The sequence below is a fragment of the Caretta caretta genome, chromosome 3 (genome assembly GCF_965140235.1).
Source record: "Caretta caretta isolate rCarCar2 chromosome 3, rCarCar1.hap1, whole genome shotgun sequence".
In the NCBI taxonomy this organism is placed as follows: domain Eukaryota; kingdom Metazoa; phylum Chordata; order Testudines; family Cheloniidae; genus Caretta; species Caretta caretta.
This window is the reverse complement of record NC_134208.1, coordinates 63,750,356-63,777,691: the sequence shown is the minus strand read 5'-3', so window position 1 is coordinate 63,777,691 and position 27,336 is coordinate 63,750,356. Positions and strand designations below refer to the sequence as shown.

At 40.9% G+C, this 27,336-nt stretch overlaps 1 long non-coding RNA gene across 1 annotated transcript; it reads right to left on the bottom strand.

Annotated features, from left to right (window-relative positions):
• Window positions 1-5,532: 5,532 nt before the first annotated feature.
• LOC125634432 (uncharacterized) lies at window positions 5,533-24,697 on the bottom strand. The gene is made up of 4 exons (XR_007355918.2): window positions 24,357-24,697; window positions 17,892-18,019; window positions 13,726-13,832; window positions 5,533-5,973 (listed from the first exon to the last, which is right to left on the bottom strand). It is a non-coding gene; the product is annotated as an uncharacterized LOC125634432 (long non-coding RNA).
• Window positions 24,698-27,336: the final 2,639 nt, after the last annotated feature.

The following is a 27,336-nucleotide window of genomic DNA, read 5'->3' as shown; positions in this document are numbered from 1 at the left end:
GCTCCATGATGGCTAGGTGTTATCTTCTTGTTCTTCCTTGATGCGTTTTGGGTGGATTCCGGGTCGCCCTCCGAGGGTCATCCAGTTATCTCCACTTTGCCTATTCTTCAGCCCATCGATATCAAGGTTGAAATTCTTAGGATTAGGCTGGCACCATTTACTAACCAATTATTTCCCTGCTTCAGACTCTCAATTCCAGGCACTCATCATTCATTCTTTTACTTAACAACACAATCTATGACTCTTGATTCATTTAACAAGTTTTATCTCACTATCTATTTTTCCCTCCTTGGATACCAAGATTTACATAGGCATGACAAGGGGCCCCCGCGGGGGAAGAGCATCAGGGTGTTGTTTTAAAGAACAGCATTGTTTCCTCAAAGTTCTTATCACTTTCCAGCACAGACTCTTTGTCCTCTACCGGCCTGAAATAATTAGCACTTTGGTCTTGCATTTGTTACAAAGTGAAATTCAACAGCATGGAACTGATGTTCATACCTTTTACAATACCTATATACTCTTTTGTCTATCTTTATTTCTACTACTACATAATTATAATTCTATCATACTTATATAACTTTGAGGGCGACCCAACATATGAAAGCTGGTCTTCAACTTATGTCCCTCACTCATGCGCACCAAGTTATAGGCCCCATGCAGATCTAGTTTTGTGAAAATAGGGGCCACACATATCCATTCTAAGGGGATGGGGAATCAGGGAGCAGTTTCGTACAGTCACCTTGTTCAGGGCCTGATAGCCAATATGTGGTTGCAAAGAGACATCCTCTTTCTTGATAAAAAAGATCCGAGTACCTGCCAGGAACATGGCCAGTTGGATGAAACTCTTCAGAGAACTTGAAGTTTGGGTTTGGAGAAGGCATATATCCAACCAAATGGAATCGCGGCTTCAGGCTGCTGATCAATCGGGCAATCATAAGTCCAATGCAGGGGCAAGATGTCTGCCTTCCACTTGTCAAAAACATCAGGAAGTCAGGGAATTTGTGGGGGATCTCAGACGCTGCAGGCAGAGCTGCAGGGGATGCTGAGGGTCCTGGCAGTCTTGCTGCCTGATGATTAGGGTCTTCCAGTGGGTGACATGAAACCACAGAGTATACCAGTCTGGTTCTCAGATCCTGGGAGGCAAGATAGCTGACAGTGCCAGGAGCTAAAGTGGAGGATCCCCCTCTGCCAATGAATTTGGGGGTCATGAGTAGTAAGCCAGGGCATACCTAGAATGTTGGGATAATAGGGGGACTGGATTAATCCAGATTGCAGGGTTTCCTGATGCCCCAGAGAATGATAACCATTTCTAGCAAAGTGTGGTAAGTTAACTATCTAAAGGTTTATTAACTAGGAAAAGGACATAAGGACGTTATTTACAAGGTTAAAGCAGATAAACACAAATGAGTTACAGCCTTAAGTTTCAAAAGACACTTCTATACTAAGAAAGCTCTATATGTCTCTTTTGGCTAACCCAGGCCAAACACTGCAGCTCTCTTGCTTATGCCTAGTAAAACTTTCCCCCAAGAGTCCAAGCACCATAAAGATACAGTTTCTTCTTCTTAGGGCTTTTTATACCATTCCCATTTTCTGAGCAGCCAGTTCATCTGATGGGAGCAATTCACTTGCATGTCTCTTCTTCATGTATGGGGGAGAGCAATCAACACAGTCTTTTGTCCTCTGATGTTCCACAATAGTTCATCTAGTGTTGATGGGCCTTCTTTGTTGGGTAGGAGATAACATTTGCTGTTGAAAACTAGTATTTCATACTCATTAATCCTTCTCTCCAGCCTGGTGATTTACAGTTAGAGAGCAAACATTTAAATAATACCTTACAACATGGGAGACAGATTCTATAAGTGAGATTAATGCATGCAGCAACTTACAAGTATTCAATAAAGTCTAATCACTAAGCACGTTTTTGTAACTCTAATATCTATTTTAACAATACTAATACATAGCTGAGCCAGACTGGTTCTAGCTATGTTTTGGTCAGTGTTCAGTTGATACCTAGGGGCCTTGGCTTGAACTGGCACCTGGTCTGCCAGCATCACCGGGTCATCAGAGATAATGGACATGACTTGAATGAATTCCTCTAATTGTTACAAAAGGGGGCTGAACTGCTCCACGGGGAGGGAAGCCCAGGCCAAGGCCTCCCCAGTCAACAACCTTATGATAAGCCCCACACCAGCATGGTCTGTGGGGAATGATGGAGGGCGTAGTAAGAACAGGAGCCCACACTGGTTCAGGTACCACTGAAACTTGTCCCAATCCATATCAAATTTGTCAGGCATGGTATCTTCAGATCTAGGGAGAGGCAGAGCCAGCAGAGCAACCTACACCTGCAGGGCCGCATTCTGTGATTGCAGGATGGTTACTTGCACCTGCAGGTTCTAGGTGTTGTTCATGCTTGCACTGAGGACCCTTTGCCCTAATCTTCTGGCGCTGCTCAATCTGTTGGGTGACCAGGGCAAGGGTAGTCTAACCTAGTGATCAGAGCAGGCATCAGCCCACACAGTTAGCAAAGGCTTCAGGAACCAAGAACTAGGATCAGAGCCAGAGTCGGTAGTCAGAAGCCAAGCCAAGGGTCAAGCCACAGGGCAGGAACTGGATACCAGAGTTGAGGGTCTAGTGGCATTCAGTGGTCAGACACCAGAGCCATGGGTTAAGCTGGAGGTTGGGAACTGGCAAGGAGGGTTTTCAAGGCTGGAGCTGGACAGAGGCAAGGCTGGGTGCAAGACAGGAGTAGCAGGAACAAAGTAACACAGGAGCAGGCACAGTGATGGGCATGAGCATTGAGCAGCCAGTAAGCTGCTGCTGCTGCTGTCTTAAGAGATAGCCTGCTGGCCCCCTCCAGCCAATCAGGTGGGGTGGCCAATCAGGCAGTCCACTGCAGGCCAGCTATACTGAGGCAACCACTTGGAGATTAGCTCTGCTGAATATCCTGCTTCCTGACAAATAATCTTTAACATGCTGTATTTACGACAACAGGCAGCAACAAGAGACATCTTAGAATAAGAAGTAACTACCTCTAATGGCTCCCAGAAGGATCCAGGGCAGCCTGTTATGCAGTGTTCTGGTTTATAGATCAAGACAAAGTCAAAACTTCTTACTTTTTCTGGAGGAAAAGATGGAGAGCCTGGAAGGCATTAGAAATCACTGGGAGAGGTAATAGAAGCCAAACTGGACAGTGACATAGAGGAATAATTGTGATAAGAGAAACAGATTTTTAAGACTTAGACAGCTGGACAGTGAAAAAAGATAGAGGCTTAAGACTTAAGGAAAATTAGAAGCAGTAAGGAGAGCAAAGGAAAACATGTATGCTTACCATTTAACACTGATATCTTCATTAGGTATCCTGCCCTTGACAAGGTGGGAAAATTAGACTGAGGGGAAATCAACGGAGAGCAGTAACCTAACTACAGTTAAACAGGCATGCACTGAAAAGAAGCAATTAGGAAAAAAAAGCCGGAAGAAATTGTAACTGATGAATCCATACCCATGAACATATCTGCAGAAATCTATGGGCCAAATATAGAAAACAAATGGCCAAATTTACAAAAGTAAATAAGCACTTTCTCACTGAGGCACCAATCTGGATCTTTAGGCCCCTAAATACCTTTACAAATCAGGCCCCAAATGCTATGCTGCTTTGCAGGTAGTTAACCAAAGGGTTGCTGAATGTATCAATGATCTTTGACATACTGTTGCTAGACTCGAAGGCAGTGTATATATGCTTTACTTATATTATTTTCTGATATGAAGAACCAGTTGTATCCATTCATAAATGAGACACCTGACCCTGCAAACACGTATTCAAACCCTGGACTTCAATATAACTATTTAGATGAGCAATGATTACTCACAGGAGTCAGGATTTGCAGAATCAGGTTCCCAAAATGCCAGATTCCCTATTGCAACTTTTTTTCCCTATATCACTTAGTGGACACTAACTGCTCCTCCCACTCTTGAATTCTGAGCAAGCAAGCCCAGCAAAGCTTACAAGAATTAGCTCTTGTCATACACATGATCAATAAACTCTTCATGGGAAGTTTGAATTAAAGGTTTATAAAATGGTGGGCTCTTGGAGGTAGGTTCCACAAAACAGCTTACCCCTTCTTGCTTAGATGGGGGAATTTGCAAATAGGGGGTCCCCTTTTGTTCCTGAATATGGGATAAATAATTTTGACCAGAAATAATTGCTAATCTTACCTAGCACCTTAACTATTCACTTCAGTGAAGATTATCATAAAATGCAAAGACACACCAATAATTATATTTTAATATGTCTACAGTTCTAATATGGTAGGAATGTCACCTAAATAAATGTTAGTAACCGCCTATCCAATTCATTTTTAAATTGGAGCCCAAACAGTCCTGCCTGTCAGTTATGAAGCCATTCAGCATAGCTCTAGATAAAAACAGTTCCTCTTTACTTTTTCTGACACTTAAACTGCTGCTTCCCACAGTATCTCATTAACCATAAAATCAGCTAATGGTACCCTACCATTCTCTCCTCCACTACCACCTGCCAGATTTTGCTAAATGTTATTAGGACACCTGGATGAAGTTTCTTCATGAAAAAGTTAGCATCTGAATGATAAAGATACATTAATATAGGCTTTAAGGAATTAATATTAATATAAGTCTTGGGAAAAGCTTAGAATTGTTCTGCTATTCAGGTGTTTCTGGTATGTATGCTTTGATACACGCTTCCTGTGAAGTAAGCTTGAAACTGCTCCTGTCTTCCTAATTCTAATGATGTACTTATTACCAGATCTACACTTATTAGAAACTTTTTCTCTCTGCTATATTAATTCTGAGTTTTTATTCTTCCACAACCTATTCACAACTCCAATTAGAAAAGCACGCAATGAAATAGCCATTCATTGATCTACTTTATCTATTCAATCTGACTGTTATGAAAAGGTGTGTAGAAGGAAAGCTGCAACTGGAGTCTGCACCCACTGCAGGAACTGTAAAGGATTCCAGCCAGGGTAATTTGAGAAGGACCAGCTGAAACTAATTAGGCTATTTGAATAGACTATGGGGAAGGAGCGCTTTGAGAGATTGATCAATAAAGGGCTGAAACCAGATTGATCCTCAGAGTAGAAAAAGAGGAAATTTCTTTTTCAAGTTTTGTTATAGGATCCTTGGAGCTGTGGTCTGACAGAAGAGACCCAAAATAGAGAGTTTTCCTCTTGTTTGGGATTTATGTTATATGAACATTATGTTTTGTGGTCTGGGGATAAAAAACTTGAAAGAGACTTAACCCACTTTAACTGACTGGTTGATTTACCTCTCTGTCCAGGGACATATAGCCAGCCAAATTGCAACATTGATACTAAAATTAAAAATATAACTTAAGTTTAGTGGTCTCAGTCTAGTCTCCAGTGAATGAGGATTCACATCAGAAAAACCACCATTACCACAGCTGAAACCTTTACTAAGATTCTCAGCAGAGAGGTCAAGCACAGTGCTACATTATTGAGAATAAACTCTCACCCCAAGAGATAGTCCCTCTTGGTCAGGGTTGAGGCATGTTGGCAGAGTAGGACAGGGAATCTTGCACTGGGTTGTATTTATTCTTGTCCTTTCTGAGGAAACATCTTTTTCCACCCTCCATGTGAGTGGGTTGGTGGGAGCATGAAGAAATGGGAGAGGACACCAAACCCTCTCTTTGCTCAAACCCCTACTGCACTTCAAGTTGGTCCTAAAAAGGATGCTACATAGTTGTATGTGTTAACATACATACATGGTAAGTGTTGCCAAAACTTAGTGAAACATGCTGTGGTTTGCTTTCAGTAAATCACTGTGAGACATAAAAGTAGAGATCCGCATTCCACTTCTGATCTCATCCAATCAAATTTAGCGAGGGTAGCATTTGGGAAGCACTGGAATCTTCTAGTGGCATGTCATTTGCTGTCATTCCTGTCCTCTTGGTCCTCTTTATAGATGATATTTCACCGTCTCCTGCAGACAACGAAAATACATTGGACCAGATCCTCAAACTGGTGTAAACTAGGTCAGTTGAAATGGAACTATGCAAATGTAGATCAGCATGAGGACCTGGCCCATTATTTGTGCACTGCAATGTGCAATATATTGATGACCTTTATGTTGATATTTCAGCACAAATAAATAGCTATTAAGTGCAGCATCACTAAAATATTTTATGAATACAAAACTAATCACTTCTGGAAAGAACTCAATGTAATATTTGCATTTGTCCTTTATTTTCAAGGATCTGCTTACAAGATTTACATTAAAGTGTCTTCAAGAAGCTATCATTGGAATGGCAATATATTACACCTCTTTTTGATCTATGGTCGTAAGCGATCATCACGCTGACCATTGCAACCATCCAAATGCCATTGTGAGTCAGTCCAATAAGAGGACATGTAAGGTGCCCTTGGACTCCTCTGCATCACAAGTAGCAATGCTGAGAGGCAGAGCAACTTCCCTGGGGCCACAACCTTCCTTTCTCCTGCACAGGTGGGGACCTGGGGTTCTATGCCCCTCAGAATGCCAGTCAGCACAGCTGAGCCTGCTGGGAGAGGGAAATTCGCAGAGTCAGGGATGGTGCTGGGGCTGCTTACTTCGCCTCAGGAGCAAAGTCAACATGTAGATACAAGGTGCCGATCAACACCTAAGAGAGTTTGTAATCAGAAGAGGGCCATTGTAGAATTTCTGTTTACTGTAACTGACAGACATTGCAGGCATACTGAGTCAGATCCTTAGACGGTGTACATCACAGGAAGTGACACTGATGTAAATGAAGCTATACTGATTTATGCCGGCTATTTGACCCAATTGTATTTCATACTGTATATATGTTTGTTTTTTTTTTGTGATCCAAAGTAGAGTATAATCAGTGAAGGATTCTTAAAGGAAAGATGAAGTGAAGCAGTATTATGATCAAAGGAACTAAAATATTTATAATCACAGTCACCAAAATTAACACTTTATTACTGCAATTTTGGGGTTATTTTTTTTTCTTGGTCGTGTTTCTCTTACAATTTTGTTACAATACAATAACAAGACTTGCTATGAGAGGGAGGCTGGAGAAACCACAGGCATTTTCCACATTTACTAGGTCAGCATACTATGAATTTTATGAGGGACTCCAGCTGCAAGATTTACTGTGTGAGTTTGCAATCAGTACTCTGAATTCTCTTCTTTCTCATCCTTTCCCCAATATCCAAAGCACAATAAATTAAATTCACAAACTCTTAAAGGGATTTGAAATACCTAACTTCCTTCTAAGTCTTTTGCTTAAAATCTAGATCTGTGTGCCATTAATCTATTTGGTTGGCTGAATGTTTTCTTCAGCTTCACTTTCTCCGGGGCACTTACCACCTGATTTTCAGGTTGAAGCAACATTCAGTTGTAAAGGATGTTTCACAGGGTATGTCTACACTACAATTAAACACCCGTGGCTGGTCTGTGTCAGTTGACTTGGGCTCATGGGGCCTGAGCTATGGGGCTGTTTAACTGTGGTGTAAAGATTGAGCTGGACCCCAGACCCTGGGTCCCAGGAGGGGGGAAGTGTTTAATTACAGTGTCAACCTACCCACAGTGAAACTCTGCAAAATACAAATGCACAATTTCAATGCAAAACTATAAACTGACAGAGCTGATTGAATAATGAGAAAAATGATTTACCAACTGAGAGGCAAAAACTAAATAGTTTACCCAATTTGCATATAATACATTGTTTAGCTACTAACCCAAAAATGTATTCAATACACCATTCAGGATGTTTTGAATCTGACAGCCTGTAAGATCATCTTCCATTCTGATCTCACAGAGTTGTTCTCTTATCTTTTTTTGCTCTTCTAATAAAGTTCTGTTTTTTAAGAATCTGATTGGGGTTTTTTGGGTCTTAAAAATCCAAGGCTGGTTTGTGCTCATCTTGTTTATTCTCAAGCCTCCCCAGGAAAGGGGGTGTAACAGCTTGGGGGAATAATTTGGGGGAAATAGGAACTCCGAGCGGTCCTTTCCCTGTTCTTTGTCTAGATCACTTGGTGGTGGCTAAACTCCATCGAAGCTCATGCTCAAATAAATCGGTTAGTCTCTAAGATGCCACAAGTACTCCTTTTCTTTTTGCCATTCAGAATGTTGTTTAACTAGCAATCGGACCAGGTGCACAGGATAAGCCTGGGACTCTTTAGCAAACCCTTCAATAAACTTGGGGTAAAATACTGCTGCTGCACTGACAGGGGCACAAAACCTCACGTGCACAGGGTTTTGCAGAATTTAAAACGGAAGGCCTAGTTTCAATGGGGCTATTCCTAGTAGTAAGCACTACGCCTGGAAGTTAGTGTTTGCAGAATCAGGCCAAGAGACTGCAAATAGCAATTTGGGAGGGTGGCTTTCTTTGACAGGAAGGTGGAAAAGCAATAGTTTAATATGTCTGAATCAATCTGAAGAACGGGAATTGGTTGTGACAACACGGAGCAGCCTGCAAGCTTGCATTTAAGAAAGACTCAAAACAAAAAGGTTAATTCTGATTGCAACTTGAATTTTTTTAAAAGCCCTTTCTTCATCACAGAATCATTTATGCAACAGTACAGTTTGTTACAATGCTTTTCTGATACTGTGTCAGTGAATGTAATTTTCACCCTCAATGCATTTCTAATGTATTTTTTCTAATGAATATTATTGTGTATTGGATTAATCCCACTTTATCATCCGTCATGAAAACCATGTCAGGATCGCTGCATCATTAAAATATTGAGATGGAAAATGCCCATTGTTCCACCTCTGAAGAAAATTAAACATCCATTGCACCATATAATTATTTTGACCAAATAATTGTATTGTATTTTACATTATGTTATATTCCCACTGTATCACATATTCTTGCACTCTGTTAGTTCAGCTTTCTATATTTAATTCAATTTATTCCTTAACATGTAACTGTTAAATTTCAAAGCATTCGCAAACATTAGCTAAAATTACTCCTAGTATGTATTAAATATTTAGATTACTTATTGACATATATGTTTTAACAAAGAAATAAAATATCTGGGCAAAATTTTCAATGTAGTAGCTATAGTAAGGTATCTCAGTAAACTATGGATTTAGACGTCTCGTTTCCAGCACCTGAAATAGAAAATACTGGTCTCAATCAATACAAAAATCTGAATTAAATTTAGTTGAGTTATGATTATTGAAAAACAGAAAAAAAATAATCTTTACCAATGAGAACAAAGTGTTTCAACTGAAGCAAACACAGATCTTATGCTGGCCTGCAACAGGACCGTGCTCACTTATTTCATTTTTGGAAAACAGATAAATCACTTAGGTTGAGATTTTGTCTTGGGCACAATCCTGAGTAAGTGGTGGCACACAAATTGTACAAACCCTAAAGTAGCTCTTGGAGTGGGAGATGTATCTCTGAGGCCCTGATTCAGCTAGTTACTGAAGGATATCCCAAACTTAAAGTATGTGAGTAATCACATTGACATGATGGCCCAGTTCATTGAAGGGACTTAGGCATTGTAACATGGAGCATCAGGGCATCTGACTTTTAGGTGCCTAGAAAATCAAAGGTACAACCCTGCAAATCACAAAGCCTGAGTCCAACACCTTGGCTCCACATACAATGAATGGAGAAAGATAGGCACCTAAGGCTGAGAATCACAAAACCACTGCACACTAGGCAGGGAGCCACCTAAGCTAGCCAATAGGAGACACTGACCAGAGAGTCATATGCTAAGCCTACCCCTCTTGGGAGATAGTGATTCACAGACTGGGGGAAAGTAGCCATTCATCTGACTAAGCTGCGTACAGAGACAGAAACAAAATGGGAGCAAGATGGCGGAGGCGGCCCTCCTTTATTACATTTAGCTTAATGGTTAGGGTATTTACTCAGGAGGGGGAGAAGAGATTTGACCATGGCTCACCCATCTCTCTTGCATGTGCCCTACCCACTAGGCTATAGAGTCACTCTAAAGCTTTCACTGGCCCAATTCATATTTAATTATTCAATTGTTTAATTAAGGTGGAACAACTTCAATAGGAGAAATTGAGAAAGACCTAGGTCAGAATAGCTTAATTCCATAGCACTCACCTGCAAAGGGGCAGCTCCCTGTTTAAATCACTTCTTCCCCTCAGGAGGAGTGGGGACTTGGACCAGTGGTGTCCCACTTCCTAGGTAAGTACCCTAACCACTGGTCTAAAGATAATAAGGGAGTTGTTTCCTCTTCCTCCTCCTTGCTGTTTTGTGTGAATTCACCTGCGGGGCCCAGTCTAGTAGGCATGCTCAGAGGCCCCCTACTGGATTGGGTCTTGCACGCGACTTAGGCGGCTGAGTGTCTATCTTTTACAGCTCATGGAGCACTTTGGGGTTTAGGCCGGAGATGGGCATCCACATGCCTATCCTGAGGCAGTAGCACATGGGCTCAGGCAGGAGAGAGGTGCCCAAGCACTGAGAGTGAGGCAGAAATACACATGCCCAGAGGAAAAAAATTGGTGCCATATGAGTTTAGGTGCCTACAGGTTTCAGTAGCAGGCAACCAAGAGTTCTCTGCACTGCAGTGGTGCCTAAAAACAGGACTTAGGCACCTAAAAATGGGACTTAGGCACCTGAGTACCTTCATGGCTCTCACTCCATGAGACTACTCATGTGCTTCACTACTTTTCTGAATAAGAATGGATTTAAACGTGTTTAAGTGCTTTGCTGGGTCAAAGCCTAAATTGCTAAATGCCCCCATACTCCTTGCTGGCTCATCTAGTCTGGCCAGGCAGCAAAGGGAGGGAGTTAGCAGGTATCTGCCCAGACCTAAGGCCTAGGTAGCCTTTATAAAGATGTAAGGAAGATTTCTATTTCCTCATATATCTGTGTGCAGGCATATAATCTGAGCCTCAGTATAGTAGCAAAAACATTAATGGAACTGAATACTATGACTAGAAAAAAATGTCCTGCTTTCTAAACGAATTTATCTTCTATTAAAGCCTCAGCATTATTCTTACAGTAGAACACTATAATCCAGTTGCAAGTTCATTTTCACTGACGTCTCTTAATTAAAATACTAATGATAGCAGTTCAAAGGCAAGCAGCAGGATGTATTCATTAGCAGATAATGCATACATAGTGGTGTTGTGTTGGAGGACATCTTAAACGTTTACTGTACTTAGCCTATATTGGTTTTTCCCCTATAATTTTCAGTGTCAAAAACAAGGATATCCAATATGCTGTTCTTTTCTTAGTACTTTCACTCCAGGAAAATAACAGTTTTTAAATAACTTTTCCAAGTCAAGTAGACGAAGAAGAAGAAGAAATAAACAGGATCAATGAGGTTTTAAATCTAAATTTAATCCATTTTTAATGGCCTATGGATTTGGTTCACCAAAGTCTCCTGCCAGAAAATTCCGCTATTCCCTAGGAAAAAAGTAATTAACAAAACAAGTTGAAGCTTGTGAAGTCCTCTCCTAAAAGTGGTATTTGTACATTTTTCAATAAGGATCAGTAGCTGATTATAAAAGTACCTATCTAAGTGCTTAGAGCTGCTGGAACAGAACCTTCTGTTCTATGTGGGTTTATTAATGCTGTATTAGGGGTTTTTTCCATCTTTATAGTGAGAATGTTATCCCTCTGCTGCAAAGACATCACTGGATGTCGACTCATCACTGTCTCATCAGTGAGCTTTGACACATCTTGGTAGGAAATATAGACACAATCACTCAGCCAGATTTCATACCCTATTTGGATCCCTGTATTCAGAAAATAAAAATCTATGAAATATTTCAAATTTATGCAAACTCACCAACAATTTGCTTATAATGCCCAGCAGAGTGCCAGACTGTGAATCCTATGTTTGCACTGGTAAGCAGTTACTCACCCAAGTAGCTCCATTAGGCTTCACAGGTCCATAAGTACTTACCAGTGTCAGTAAAAAGTTCCCAATCTGGTCTAGAGAGAGAACAGAGGGCCATTTATACGTGGGTTCTCCCCTTTACACTTTTATTTAAATAAAATTACAAGTATATGATTGTAATAAAGGAAAATGGATGCATTATGAGATTTTGATGATTACAAATAGCTCAGAATTAAAGGAAAAGGGCTTGATCCTGGAATGAGCTAAAGTGGCCACAATCCAGCAAAGCACTTAAGCACATGCTTTATTTTAACCAGCCGCATAGTCCCAGTGGCTTCAGTGGAATTAGTCCCACATTTAAAGGTTAAGCGCATGCTTAAAGTGCTTTGCTGAATCAGGGCCAGCGTACTCAGCTCGTTATTAAAGCCCATGTAGAGATTTAGTACCCTCATTTTCCATCTGTGCTTCATTAATCATGTGTCCAAGATCGTCCATGTTTTTCCCTCAACAGTTAAATGTCTTTGCTCCAAATGAAACATTTTTTTGCTGAGACCAGATCCAACTTTGATTTGAATTAATCAAATTGAGATTGTGGCATTTGAACAGCAACGAGAATAGTTTAAAGTGAAACTTCTTAATTTGCTCCTGATGGAGTTTGTTGAGGGGAAGTCTCTCAGCAGCTAATTGGACTATTTCAAAATCTATAATGGCAAGAAGATACTGTGAAAGGGACTAGGAAGGAGGACATTATGTGTTGTTCCTTGCATCTCTATTCTCCTTGCGTGTTACACATTTTACTGTGGTGCTTCTCTCCTTGACCTCTGCCTTCTTTCCAGGGATATAATCAAGGAAGAGGAGAGAACAAGGTTCTTTAAAGCCCAAAATCATGAATGACAAATTAGAAATGTAAGTACTTACAGGAAAAACAAAAATGTCTTGGATAGGAAAACTCTGTCGTTGGCTGTGCTGTGAAATTCAGCCTTGAAACAATATTGCTATTACGAATACATAATTGGGACTGATCCTTGAGTCATTAAGACTCTAGATCCAGAGATCCATGCTAGCAGGTCTCATGAAAGATAAGGGCCTGTGTGACTTAAAATTTAAAAAGAAAGAAACAAATGCGAGACAGAAAACAATTTTGCTTTAATTAGCCCACCACTTCCTTGAAATCACTTAATTCTCAAAGGATGAATCCAGTGTTAACAGAGAAGTAACATCAATATATTAAAATACGAGAAGAGACAAACCAACTATAGCACGCAGACTCACACCTAAGAGTGGGCTTTCCTCCTTTCCTAGTGTTGATGTTTCTTTGAGGTGGAGCTGGGTGGTGAGAGCCTCATTCCAGCAACAGCAGCCTTGCCTAAGTTGTATGCAAAATTCTCCTGTCTGATCCACATTGCTTCCTTCTCATAAAAATTCAGCCTGTGATTTGAAGATCCTTTAGTTGCAGCTGAAATGGGGAGTACAGTACTGCACCCAAGACGGTTCATACAGTTTCAGGTCATCATTAAAATTTGTAGTGTGAGTTTTTGGGTCACAAAAATGCCAAAAACTCAGCACAAATTTTCAGTGTCTGTCCTGGTTGCCCTAACATCCCACTGAAACACAGTGCTGTAGATCTCCAGCTCGTAGCTTGTTACTTTTATTGTAAGAAGCAGCACAAAATTGATCAGGAGAGATTCAAAACTGATTTAGGACTCCATTTTCGCAGCTGCTTGCATTCTGAATTACCATCAACTTCAATGGGAATTCTGAAAGGGGAGCAGCTACAAATTCAGGCCCAGAGAAAGCAGGGGTACATCAATAACTCACACATCCAGCCAGTTCCAGGCAATCTCTACCTTCTGCTCAATGACCTGCCCTAACTCATAAAATTGAAACAGAGATAACTCACCAAGGGTTGGACACTGACTTACTGAAGATGAAGTCTATCATCATATTCCTTGTGCTTCCAGTGTCAACTTAATATATAAGGAAAAGGGATGGGTGCGAGCCAGTGATCTGAAATAAGAATAGACCAGAACCTTCATTCAAGCCATGATTTTTTTAAGATTTAAAATTTAATTAACATTTTTCCTTTAATCACTTTTCCTTCTCCTGTGCCTCTGCAATTTGAGCCTAGATGTGGGACTTCTTCTGGCCCAAATGAAAGCACAAAGTACTAGCCATCTTGGAAGTACAGATGAACACGTACCCCAAAATAAAAATTGGCAACAATGCAAGAAATCAAAGGTGTAAGACGCAATTAACTACAGATGAGCCTGAATTTTTACCTCTACATTTTCAGAGTTGTGCTGAATTTCAGCTTTAAAACACACATGGATTTGCCTATCAAATGTACTGGATTCTCGCTGTATTAGGATTCCATTTTGACTATCACAATTAACACTTATGACTATTTCACTCATTGTACTCAATTCCTTTGGAAACTTATTTTGTCCTTTTCAAAACTGGAAGCAAGCCTGCACCACAAAGTTCAGGTCTGGATTTTGAATATGCCAATATTAGGCGTTTTGAGATCTGAGGTTTTGAGACTGGCCCATTTTATGGGTGGGCTTGCTGTATAATTTGGATCCAGATCTGAATTTGGCTGTTGAGCCCAAACAACCTCCTCAGAATTCAGGGATATTCAGCTCCTGGCTTTTGATTCAGGCCTTAATAATCTCTTTTCTAACAGCAGTGTCTTAGAGACAAGCAATCCCACGCATTCTGAGCCACATCAAGGCACACCAGAATTTCTTGACCTTCCTGTTTACTCTTCTTTTCCTACAGTCCTTCAATAGAATCAAGAAAATTAAATAGCAATACTCTAAAACAGAAAATCTAGTATAAAATCCAGCCAAATGAGCAATATAGTCCATTAGACACAGAAGGCTGCTTAAGGAACAAGTTATACTCTTCCAACACTCCTGGTCAACTTCACCCCAAATATCGCTGTTAAGATAATGCATTAGCACCACACTGGGGGTGCTCAGTTTGTATCCAATTAGGCTAGCATGTAGAATTAGAACTGCGTAATTGTGTTTCATAAATCTTATCGTTCTAACCTAGGAGAAATTCTTCTTCAGCTCTAGCAAACGGATCTTGTGCTTTAGGAGCAAGAGGACATGTGTTCTGTCCCTGATCATGCTGTGAAATTCCAAGTAGTTGTGATATATAGGACAGTGAGAGTCAGAGTTGTTGGGTGAACCACAATGAAGGACAATTTGGTGAATATAGCTGTTTTCACTTTGCAAATTGTCTGATTTTGCTGCTTTGTTTGCTATTAGCAGCTTTTTAACAAATATTTTTGTGACCAAATTTCAACATAGGGATTGATCATGAACACTGAGACTATACATCCATTATTTGACCTTTGAACTGTGTGACTGGTCACCTATGATCCACAGAGCTACATTGGTTTAACATCAACATTCTGGCCCATAGTTTTGTTTCTGTTTCCTGCCTGGATGGAAAATCTTTTTAAAAACTACTTTTGCCCCAAACTAATTTGATCTGGTCATGAAACAAATTTGACTTTGTGAATAATCAACCATTGAGCATAGGCCCAAATTCACTTCTCATACAAACAGAAATATGTATCTTGAAAAGCAAATTTTAAAAGGAGAGGGTGGATCAGTGGGGAAAGGAATAGTGCATGTATAAAACTGACAGACTCTGGTTCATAGAATATAAGGATTGGAAGAGACCTCAGGAGGTCACCTAGTCCAATCCCCTGCTCAAAGCAGGACCAATCCCCAATTTTTGCCCTGGATCCCTAAATGGCCCCCTCAAGGATTGAACTCACAACCCTGAGTTTAGCAGGCCAATGCTCAAATGACTGAGCTATCCCTCCCCCGTTCTTGGCAGGTGGGATTGAACCTGGGGCCTCTGAAGCTTAGTGCATAAGCCTCTATCATATAAGCGAAAAGCCAACTGGCTCTTAGCTAAAAGCCAACTGGCTCTTAGATAAGGCTATAGAGCAGACTCATTTTATCTCTCTCTCTCTCTCTAAGTGGTCTCGGTGCCACTAGATGGGACAGAACACCATACCCAGGAGGTGTGTGGGTTACATACTTCCCCTAGGTGAGGAAACGCGTCCCAAGCTTCGGAGACTTACCAGCTGAAATCCCGGATGAGCCCCCACTTTTAACGCCAACAGACCCCAGTCATTGGCAGGCGCAATCGAACCTGGGGCCTCTGGAGCTTAGGGTATGAGCCTCTACCGCATGAGCTAAAAGCCAACTGGCTCTTAGCTAAGGCTGTAGACCAGACTCATTTTACCTCTCTCTAAGTGGTCTCGGTGTCACTAGATGGGACAGAATACCACACCCAGAAGGTGTGTGGGTTACACATGATCAAAGTGAAATTCTATTTACAAGTTTTTAAATATCCATGAACATAGTCTCCCATTATTTGCCTATTCCAACTCCCACTGCAGTCAGCTGGAATCTTTCCATGGACTTCAGTGGGAATTGGATTGGGCTCTATTTCTCCAGCTCCAGCGATAACTGTAAAGGCCTAAAAAGAACGAGGAGTACTTGTGGCAACTTAGAGACTTACAAATTTATTTGAGCATAAGCTTTCATGGGCTACAGCCCACTTCACTGAATGCATAGAATAGAACATATAGTACGAAGATATATATACATACAGAGAACATGAAAAGGTGGAAGTTGCCACACTAACTCTAAGAGGCTAATTAATTAAGATGAGCTATTATCAGCAGGAGAAAAAAACTTTTGTAATGATAATCAAGATGGCCCATTTAGACAGTTGACAAGAAGGTCTGAGGATACTTAACATGGGGAAATTGATTCAAATTGATTCATGGGGAAATTGACCCAGCCACTCCCAGTCTCTATTCAAATTCAAGTTAATGGTATCTAGTTTGCAAATTAATTCCAGTTCAGCAGTTTCTCATTGGAGTCTGTTTTTGAAGCTCTTCTGTTGCAAAACTGTCACCGTTAAGTCTGTTACTGAGTGACCAGAGAGGTTGAAGTGTTCTCCTACTGATTTTTGAATGTTATGATTCCTGATGTCAGATTTGTGTCCATTTATTCTTTTGCATAGAGACTGTCTGGTTTGACCAATGTACATGGCAGAGGGGCATTGCTGGCACATGATGGAATATATTACATTGGTAGATGTGCAGGTGAATGAGCCCCTGATGGCGTGACTGATGTGATTAGGTCCTATGATGGTGTCACTTGAATAAATATATGGACAGAGTTGGCATCGGGCTTTGTTGCAAGGATAGGTTCCTGGGTTAGTGTTTTTGTTGTGTGGTGTGTGATTGCTGGTGAGTATTTGCTTCAGGTTGGGGCGCTGTCTGTAAGCAAGGACTGGTCCGTCTCGCAAGATCTGTGTGAGTGAGGGATCATCTCTCAGGATAGGTTGTAGATCTTTGATGATGCACTGGAGAGGTTTTAGTTGGGGGCTGAAGGTGACAGCTAGTGGCGTTCTCTTATTTTCTTTGTTGGGCCTGTACAACATACTAACCCACAGAATCCTTCCTATCTGCACTACAAAAAGAAGGATTCTGTGTGGACTCCTCCTGAAGGTCGAAACAACAGACTGGACTTCTACATAGATTGCTTCTGTCGACGTCCACGGGCTGAAATTGTGGAAAGCAGCATCACTTGCCCCATAACCTCAGCCGTGCTGAACATAACACCTGGCACTTTTCTCCATGCTCCTGACTGCTGGCCCACTGTGAAATTATACTGCGCACTGCTAAATAAACTGCCTTAATGGTTTTTTATTTCCTGACTGTGTGATGACTGGACATTGCCAATAGACAAAATATTTGTATAAAACAGAGGGCAATCTGGGGCTTTGGATTCTTTAAATAATTACTGGGGGCATTTGTATGTTCCCAGGTACAAAATTGCACATCCCTACAAACGTTTCACATAAACAGAAGCACAAATATAAATGCAAAATGAAAGACATTGTGTCATCTCTTTTGTTGATAACTGCTCTTGGGAATTGCTTCTTTTTCCTTGATGAGCATTTTAGAAACATAATCCAGATCCTAATCAGGAGAACTGTTTCATTTTCTTAGCAGTGACATCGTACCTGAAATTGCCATCTGTGCATCTTGTGGACGTGGTGTGAGTTTCATCCCATCCAAGTGATGTAAATCAGTATGGTTTCCTTCATCCATCAGCTTCTTGTTGAATATTAAGAGACTGTCTTAAACTCTTCTGTAATAAAAGAAACACAGTGTATTTGCTTTTTTCCACTTTGCTATTAACAAGGTGTAAAAATACAAAAACAAACAAAACACACAAGGTACTAAGCTGTCATAACTTAGCACATCTGTTTAGCTGCAGTATGTATGGAAGATCACATTGTTTCCTCATCACTACCTAATTATTTACACTCATTTAGACAGGCTAACTGTAACCAATTACACCTGTTCTAAAGAAAGATAGTCTCTGTTTCTTTATATAGGCTCAATTTAATTCAACACTATATTTTAATTTAAAACTATTTTAATGTAATATAAAAAAAGCTGAACCACCAAATAAAGAGCTAACATGCAGAGATGATTCATTTGAGCACAGTCAGTTAATCTCTTTTAATGGAGCTCCTTTAAACACAGCAATTTTTTTTATCAGTTGCATTTCTGCTCTTTATACCCTTGTTGTTAAGGAACAAGCATTCTCCCAATGACGCACCAATGCTAGCAGGAAGCACATGCTAAGTGTATTTTGTGACTCATTTCAATTTGCTATCTAGTGTACTTGCAGTTTGCTCATTAGCATCAGCGCTGGTGGCTAATGGATACTGAGTAGGAAGTATTTTTTCTTCGTGACTGTTTCATGGAGAAATGGAAACGAAAACTAGGAAGAACTTCATTAGTGACAAAGCAATTCAAGGCTGACAAAGGCTCTGTGTGTGTGTTTGCGCGTGAGAGAGAGAGAATGGCATTGGTTATTTAGAATAACAGACACCTCTGCATAACACTCTTTGTCGTTCATCATGAATTGAGGTTTGTCAGTAAGACTGATTATTGTGAACCTGAACAGAGAGTACGTTTTGTTGAGTTATGGTTGAGGGTGTATCATTAAAAGACATAGGAGGGATAGAAATGGAGACACCTGTATTTTACAGAATACTCCTTAGCTGCATTCATTCAAAACTGAAACTGCCAAACATTTTCTACAGAAGCTGTAGGGCTTGTTTCCCCTCCTTTATTCTACTGGCAGAAACTGGCACCGCGTTAAGGACCTCGGAAGCCCCTGCAAACCATGTAAAAGAATAATCCTTGTTCTAGATTATTCAGAAACAGCTCATTGTGAAGATTCCCTATCTGAAATGTAAGCTACATGGTTTAGTTTGGCTGGTCAGAGTTCAGCTGGTACTGTTTGTGTTCCCTAATTGGATGGCCTTTTAAGAGGCCCAGATTTAGGAAAGCATCCCTGCTTCAGAAGGGCCTTTAAGGGTGTGTTTAACTTCCACTGAAGTCATAGAGACTTAAGCTCCTGTGGCCAGATCCTGTAAACATGTACTTGGATAATTTTGCACATGCAAGTCATCCCACTCACTTCAGCTCCAAACAACAAATATTTGCATGGATAAAGTTAAACAGATGCATGTCTGAAGCTACCAGGCTCCCACAGAGCAACTGGAGGTGGTGAGGACATAGGTGAAAGAGGAAGATAAAGGAATTGTAGTAAACAGCTAAAAAAGGAGCGGGGGGAGGGGGAGGAGGTGGGGAAGGTTTTCACAGTGGAGAAAACTTGCTATCTAAGGTTAGGTGAGGAAGCTGCGGAAGTGCCAAGTTGATGGGATCAAGAACCACACAGGCCAAGGAGCACAACAGTTGGATCATCTAGTTCCAAACATTCATCTTGTGAAAAGGTCTGAGATTGATTTTTTTAAATTATATTTATATTTTCATGCCAGGAACAGTGAATGAACCAATAGGCTCATTTAAAAATAAAGCCAACAATGCTCTTTTACACTCTTCTTAAGATTTTTGTAGCCTAAAGACACTTCCTCATGGGCACAACAATGATGTCACCACATGCAGCAACAGGGAATGACAGATATCACATAGCAGTGAGAAAATGCTATAGAACTGCAAAAATGTAGGATAATTCAGGTTCACAAAGGAAACAGATGCTTAGAAAGCATGGCCTGAACAATCAACGTCTGAATGAGTTCATTTAATATCAGATCGAAACCAGTCACACAGCCACTACAAACAATATAATACAATAAAAAAGCAGAATCTAAAACAGTGGGAGGAAAAGCCAAAGTGTATCAGAAGCCAAAATCCTTAATTTGCAACATTTTTTAAAATTCAGGATACTTCCATTGTTTGTTTTCTCCCATGTTCCTTGCCAGACCATTCTGCCCGAAGCCACAATTTACCCTGAGGTCAAACAGTTTCTAGGAATCAAGTAGGACATTCAAATCTTGTTTTCTTAGTTCAATCCTGACATATTAAAAATTCAGTTGCAGAATGAACATTACTTTTAGCATTCACTCAGTTAAAGCTGTGCTGTTATTATGAGTGTTTGCAAGGCTTGGGCGCTCTTGGTTTGTTTGTTTTTTTCCTTCTTATTTCAATAGCCCAGGTTCTATTACAGCATGCTTTCCAGAGCTCTTGTTTCCCCCTCTGTTTATTTTGCAATGCACATGCCTTGCTCACACGTGTATGATGCAGAAGCAGGGGACAGCGCTGTGAGAGCTTTGGGCAAAAAATCTGCCAGGTGAGTAAGCTTGTCTCTTAGAGAACAAAAGGAGAAGAAAGATGTTCCCCAAGCCTGTGAGTTTAGGCATTACAGAGGCTAATTAAAGTTGCAGGTGCTGTAGAGAAACAAAAAAGGCTTCAAAGGTCTTTTCAAAGGGAGTCTGATTTCATGCTTTTCTCCCCCTCTGCCCTACGTACTCTCAGAACACCTGTAACAATTAAGCCAGGGCTCACGCAAACCAATCAGGAGAAAAATAACTCATCTGCAGAACAAGATCACAAAACAAGGAAAATTGTTCAGGGGGTGACATTATGGCTTCAGCTGCTTTCCTGGCTCCTAGGCCACTTTGGAGTACTGCAAAACTTTCTAACAGCTCTTTGCCCAGGTTTCAGATTCTCTCTTCATCATCGCAAACCTGGTGGGCACTTGGCAATGAGCTCATAAGCTTGGACAGAGCCTTACGGTTTAGGGTTCATATCTCTATATTCTTAAAGGTCTGTGGGGAAACAAATTGTTTATTTAGATATGGTTGTGTACCAAAACCCCAGGTCCAAATGTACTGAATTTTAGTGATGGTCACATCCCAGCCTGGATCTTCACTTTATGGGTTGGTCGCATCTCTATTTTTAGTTAAGTGAGACATCAGAATTTTATTTTACAGCATAACTGGGATTTTTTTCCCCTAAAGATCTTTTTTATTTGTTTCATTTTCTTCTCATATTCTGCTTCAAATAGGCATATCCTTTCAATCTGAGGAATTTCATAAACCACAAATCAGAACGGCAGTGTGAGTTGAGTAAGTGCAAACAACTTTCCAGGATTCGTAATAGGAGGAAATGGAAAGGGAAATCCTAGCAATAACTTCTCAATGAGAACTGAGAGTAAAACTCCTTCTCTCCACTAGTCCTGCCTACAAGAACAGAAAGTTGAAAGTTGAACAGCATGAGAAAGAGAAGAAGCTGTTTGTTAAAAATGTATCAATATATTTACAGTGCTGAGTGACCCTCAGTTGAAAGATGTGGAAAGCTCAAGAGGGAAAGCTGTGGAAAGCTGTAGATCCTTCACGTCTAGTTGGTCACAGGACAGATTCTCTTGAATCATCACCAGAAAAAAAAAGACTTTGAAGGCATCTTTGGAACGATGGAGAGAGGCAATATTTAAAATATAAAAGCAGTCAATAGCAATGGCAAATAAATATTTCTTTAGTTTCATCTGGAAGTGATATAGACTAGACACCAAGAGTAAAACAGAAAACGTGTTCCCTCATCATGGGGCATGTGCTAGTATATCCATTCCTCACACTGGATTTAGCCAGATTCTGACATCAGTGGGTAGCCTAGGACATACTGTGACAACAGTTCCATCAGGACAAAGTGCCTGCAGGCTTTCTTCTCAGCTTCCGTGAGCAGAGAAACCCAGAACAAGCAGATACAGACTGAGGGTTGCAAAAAGGAAAAGAGTACTGGCTCAGCAGCACTGTCTTCATTTTCCACTGACTCAATGACTGGTGCCTTAGGAGGAGGGCAAGGAATGGGGCTGAAAATAGAGTTGCTTGCTGAAGTTAAAATGGAACTATACTGATTTACACCAGCTGAGGAGCTGGCCCTATATTTCCAGCACTAAGATGATCTTTTGTGAGTATTAAAGACAAATAAAGAATGAATGAGCAGCCTTTGTTGCACATTAGAAAAGGCAATACCTGGATGAAATATGATCACAGGTACTGTGTTGTAATGCAATATGTCCGTCTCACACGAAATAAAAAGGTGAAAACATTTTTACGGGCTATGTTTTAAAGCTTGTGCTACTTTATTTGAGGGGCATATTTAAATCGTCAAAATATTAGGATTTTAGTTAGTTGTTTTACTCTATGTCATTCGCAGCCAAACTACTGCGGCATCAAAGAAGCTCCCAACTACTAGAGAGTTAGTATTTTGATCTATTCCTCATTTAACTCCTCCTGGCACAAATCACTCTGTAGTACCGAGCTGTGCAGCCCAACATGGTTCAAGATCAATGTCAGGAAGGACCTGCTCATATCCTAAGCTGCGCGCATGTTAAACATCTTCCCAACCCCTCCCCCCGCCCAAAGGGCAGCAGACTCCACGACTCAGACCATGTCTAGCTTCTGGGAGGTAATGTCAAGGAGACATTGTGCGTATGCAATGCTACTCCACAGCTATATGGGTGGTAGATTTCCTCCAGCTGTCAACCCCTTGACTGTATATCCAATTTAAAGGTCCAAACCAGATTTTTGCTGGGAGAGCATACCAAGATCAGGAGTGGGGCAGTCAAAAGACTGTCTAGGACCTGCCCTGCCAAGCTGTGCTTGGGGTTGAGGGACAGGGAAAGATGACCAATTCAGTAACTCAGTCCTGTCCCACCAAAGCAGTTTTGCAAGAATTATTAGAACACTGAAGTAGCCTTTGCTGCCCTCGCAGATCCTAAGTGGCTCCATAATTTGTATTATAGAACAGTCACCTTTGCAGTCTCCATCTGCACCAGACCACCCATTGTCAGGATTGGTAGAAGTAGCTAACATCCCATTTACTCCTACTTAGCCAAAGGTCATTGCAGGTCTTTTCTTGTCCCAGCAGGTATGTTACTCACTTAAGAACAAGATTGTAGGAATTTTATGTCATATTAGCAAAGAACAGAACATGATACTGAGAGAGTTTAGCAATATGTGCTGCTAATTTTTATGATCTTGAACCTTTGGATTTTCTCAAAAGGCTAATTTCAAACTTCCCTCATAATGATCATTTTAAAAGATAAAGTTAAAAATAGACATGAAAGAATATGACATTTGTTCACCAATTATTTTTCTCACTAGCAATGACAACATAATCAAATACTCATTATCCAGAACTTTAACATGCAAACACCTCCCACTTAACCTGCCTCAATGAAATGTCATATCTGGAAATACTGCCTCCCTGGCATTTGGAATAAAATTGCCCACTGCAGGTGCAGAGGAGAAAACCGAAGTTATTCTTGGGGCTGGCACATCTCTGTCACCCCTTACTTTATTATTATTTTTTTTAATTTATCAGACAATATAATGTCCATGAAAATGAGAGACTAATATAGCACTGACTTGAATCAGTTATTGCATAGGCTCCTCGTCCCACACACAGCTCTGCCATTAAGCCGCAATCCTTATCTGCAGCGTTCCTGCTATTACAGCTCTGGGCACCTCTGGAGTAGAAACTGTCAAACATGTTGAACCATAGGCCACCATTTGGTGATTTAAAAAATATCAGGGATTAAACTGAGCTAGGCAAAGTGGGCCAGTTGTTAGGGCCTTAATCTGAGACTAAAGAAGCATGGGTTCAATTCCTTGTTCTGCCATAGTCTTGCCTAAAGTCACTTAGGGTATTTCTATAAGGGATAAAAGGGCCATGGCTGGGAGTAGTCATCTGACTGCGACTGAAGCTGCAGGACTAAAATCAACTGTATAGGTGCTTGGACTGGAGCCTGATCTTTGGATCCCTCCACCCTCGCAAGGCCCAGAAGCTCCAAGATCAGCCTGGCAATCTACACAGCAATTTTTCAGCCCCAGTGCCTGAGCCCAAGGAGCCTGAGTCAGTTTACCTGGGCCAGTCGCAGTTTTTTTATCCCTGTGTAGACATAGCCTGAGGGTGCCTGGGGTGCCAGAGGAGGAAGTTAATATGGAAGGCTGCATGGGGCAAAGTTGTCCTGCCCAGCCACTCATGGAGTCCGATTGCATGGGCCACCCAGCCATGGAGTCTTCCAAGCTGCTTCTGGACTGCAGCACAAGGTAGCATGCAGGGGACTCAAATGATGAATGGGTGATGCAGCAGGAGCCACTAACCTTACGGTCATTACTGATACGAGCCAAACAGCTCTTTCTGCTGAGCTCTGTCCTCCTCTCTTAGCTGCCATTCCTGTTCCAGGAACTGTGAAGCAAGTGCCTGCTCCCATGTTGAAACCCTGTCCTCAAGCTGTGCAGCCAGCCTGAGCCTTTCTTCTTGGCTCTCACCATGCCTTTCCTCTGGCCGCAAGTCCCTCTGTCTTTGGAACTGGACCTGCTTGTGGGGCCTCTCCAGAACTTCAATCATAAGTTCATTATGGAAATGCTTCCTCTTGGAATGGTCCGTGATGGTACATTGGGACAGATTTCTGCTGAAGCATGGGTCAGCTGTGGAGGTACTGCAGGTTGAGGGACCTGGAACAGGACAAGACACAGAGGGTGATTGTCTCAAATAGCCCACTGCAGCAGCACAGAAAACAATCCTCATGAATTTCAAGAATATAAAATGATACTTTTCCAAACTGAACTTCAGTATATCGTGAGAGGGATGCTTCAGTTCAGAGAAGCTCCTTAGACACAGCCTGCTTAGTCACAGCGAAAGAACTGTGGAGACAATGGCAAGTTAAAAATTCAAAGTTGTTTTTTTGTTTTCTAAAATTTGCAGAGCTACGTGGGTTTGGAGGGAGTGCCATCGATGGCAGTGCTAAGAAAACTTTTTCTATTTTGGAGGACATAACAGTTCTTGTCATGCCCGAATGGCAAAAGGAGATGTTATTCCAAGCTACTAGTGGGAACCTGCAGTGTATGCAATAGGAGAAACTAAGAGACACAGCCTGACTCTGTAGCCTAGTGATTAGGGCACTCCACTGGGATGTAAGAGAACCACATTCTGCCTGACTTGCACCACAGTCTTATGGGTTTCCCACATCCCAGCTGAGTGCACTGACCTCTGGGGTGGCTATTTCTTTGCCTCTCACTTTCACCAGAAATTCCTCCCTGGACCTGAGACTAATTCCTGACAAATCTTTTGGTCAAAACCAGTAAGTTTCCACGAAAAAGTTTTGGTTTAGAAAAATCGGCATTTTCCAGCAAAAACCATTGATTTGAAAATTTTCTGACCAGCTCTAGTCAGTTTTTTTTATCTGAGGAAAAGTATGGATTGTGCCTGCTATATGTGAATGAGTGTTTTACTTTAATCTGTCTTCTGCTCTCATTAAATCAATTATTATTTTTAACAGACAGAGAACTTTGGTGGGTTTTTTTTTTTTTCACTTTTAGATGCTTCTATCACATTGAGACTAATTCTGGCACTCCAGAATGTGTACAGCAGGGCCAATGATTCTTCTGCTCTGGATCTTTTAAAGCCATAGACAGAATATCAGTAGCTAAAGCCCCTTTTGCTGGGGAGCCTGAGAAGACTTGTTGCATTTAGAATGTAAGCTTTAGAAAGTGTACAGAATGTACTATGTTAATCAACTATTGTATTGAAGGTCATAATGTAAGCCTAATGCAGTAGCCTAGAATGTCATATAGAAATGGACTGAATTAGCTGCTAAATATTCAGTGACTCTGATCTTATCTACCTTATCTATCCTTCAGCACCTGAAATGCACTACAATCAAACAGTACTTTAAACAGCAGCATCACTTTAAAAGCTAAGATAGCAGATATGAAATCACGGCCAGTCTTCTGTGCAAACATGTCAAAATGTAGACTTTTACTTTTGATATTTATTATGTTGACTAAAGAGGCAGAATAGCATACAGAAATGACAAATAAAAAATGAGGTCTTCTGTGGAATTTTTTCCAGCTTAGTCAAACGGCACTCCCTGGTTCTTGCTGGCATCCTACAGAAAATAACAAGTCGGAGTAAACCAGGAGTCTACTTTAGCACTTCATCCTTATGGATCATTTAAAAAGTATGCATGCTTTGCACTTTTTCAGTAATACCCATCATATGAGGAAAAAGGGTAATACTCAAGCCCAGGAAACAATATTTCAGCTCACGTTATTGAAAAAATAAGGAATTTTGCAACTGAGAAAGTGCTCCAACTTAGGAAGTTCCTTAAACTTTTCTGCAGACAACTTCAAGATTGTACAACCTGCAACATGAGCTGAGGCAATCATGAAAAAGAAACAGAGTTCCCAGCTATGTGAGCTCCAGCTTACCAATAATAAGAATAAAACCTACACATGCTCACACACTTTTGAACAGGAGGGATCTTTATAGGATCCCTTAAAACTTTGTTTCACTGCCCCACTTTTCAGTTTGCAATCCTTTTGACAAAACTGCAAGACTCAGAGATTCAAAGAATGGCATTTAAGTACACACAGGACAATGCAGTGCAGTGGCACGATTTTAAAAGATAAGATAGCAGATATGAAATTATGTTGATTAAAGAGGTAGAATAGCATACAGAAATGATACATAAAAAGTGAGGTCTTCTGTGGAATTTTGTCCAGCTTAGTCAAATGGTGCTTCCTGGGACAATGTGGTGCAGAACTGGGCACAAAGAAATGGAAGCATTTTCATAAGGGAAAGACAAGTGTCTAGAAAAATAGACATAAAAGATTTCTGCTGCCCAACTGTACATCTTATTTAGGACTCTCAGTTCTGGTCATTCCAGTAGTGCTTAATTTGTAATGAAAGAGGTGCCGGGGCTCAAGCAATTTTTTTACTTTCATAACTGACACGGCAAGCCCGGAGGTGCCAGGGCTATGAACTGCCAACCTTAGAGGTGCTGGGGCTGAGCCAATTGAGCCAAAGGGTCTCTACACAAGGCCTTAAATGCTTCTGCATGCATTACACCATTAAAGTGCTGAAGGCAGTTATCAATGGGTTCTCTGTCATTCTGCAATGCCATTTTCATCTGGATTCCCTTTGATCCAAAGAAAATGTTTATTATTGTTTCAAATGTTTATTACTAATCTTATTGACAGAAGATAAAATAAGACTGAATTGTTTTGATCATGCTTTACACGCATAACCCATCATCGATGACTACTGCTCCAGAAACTGAACACCTGGTGTGATCCAATT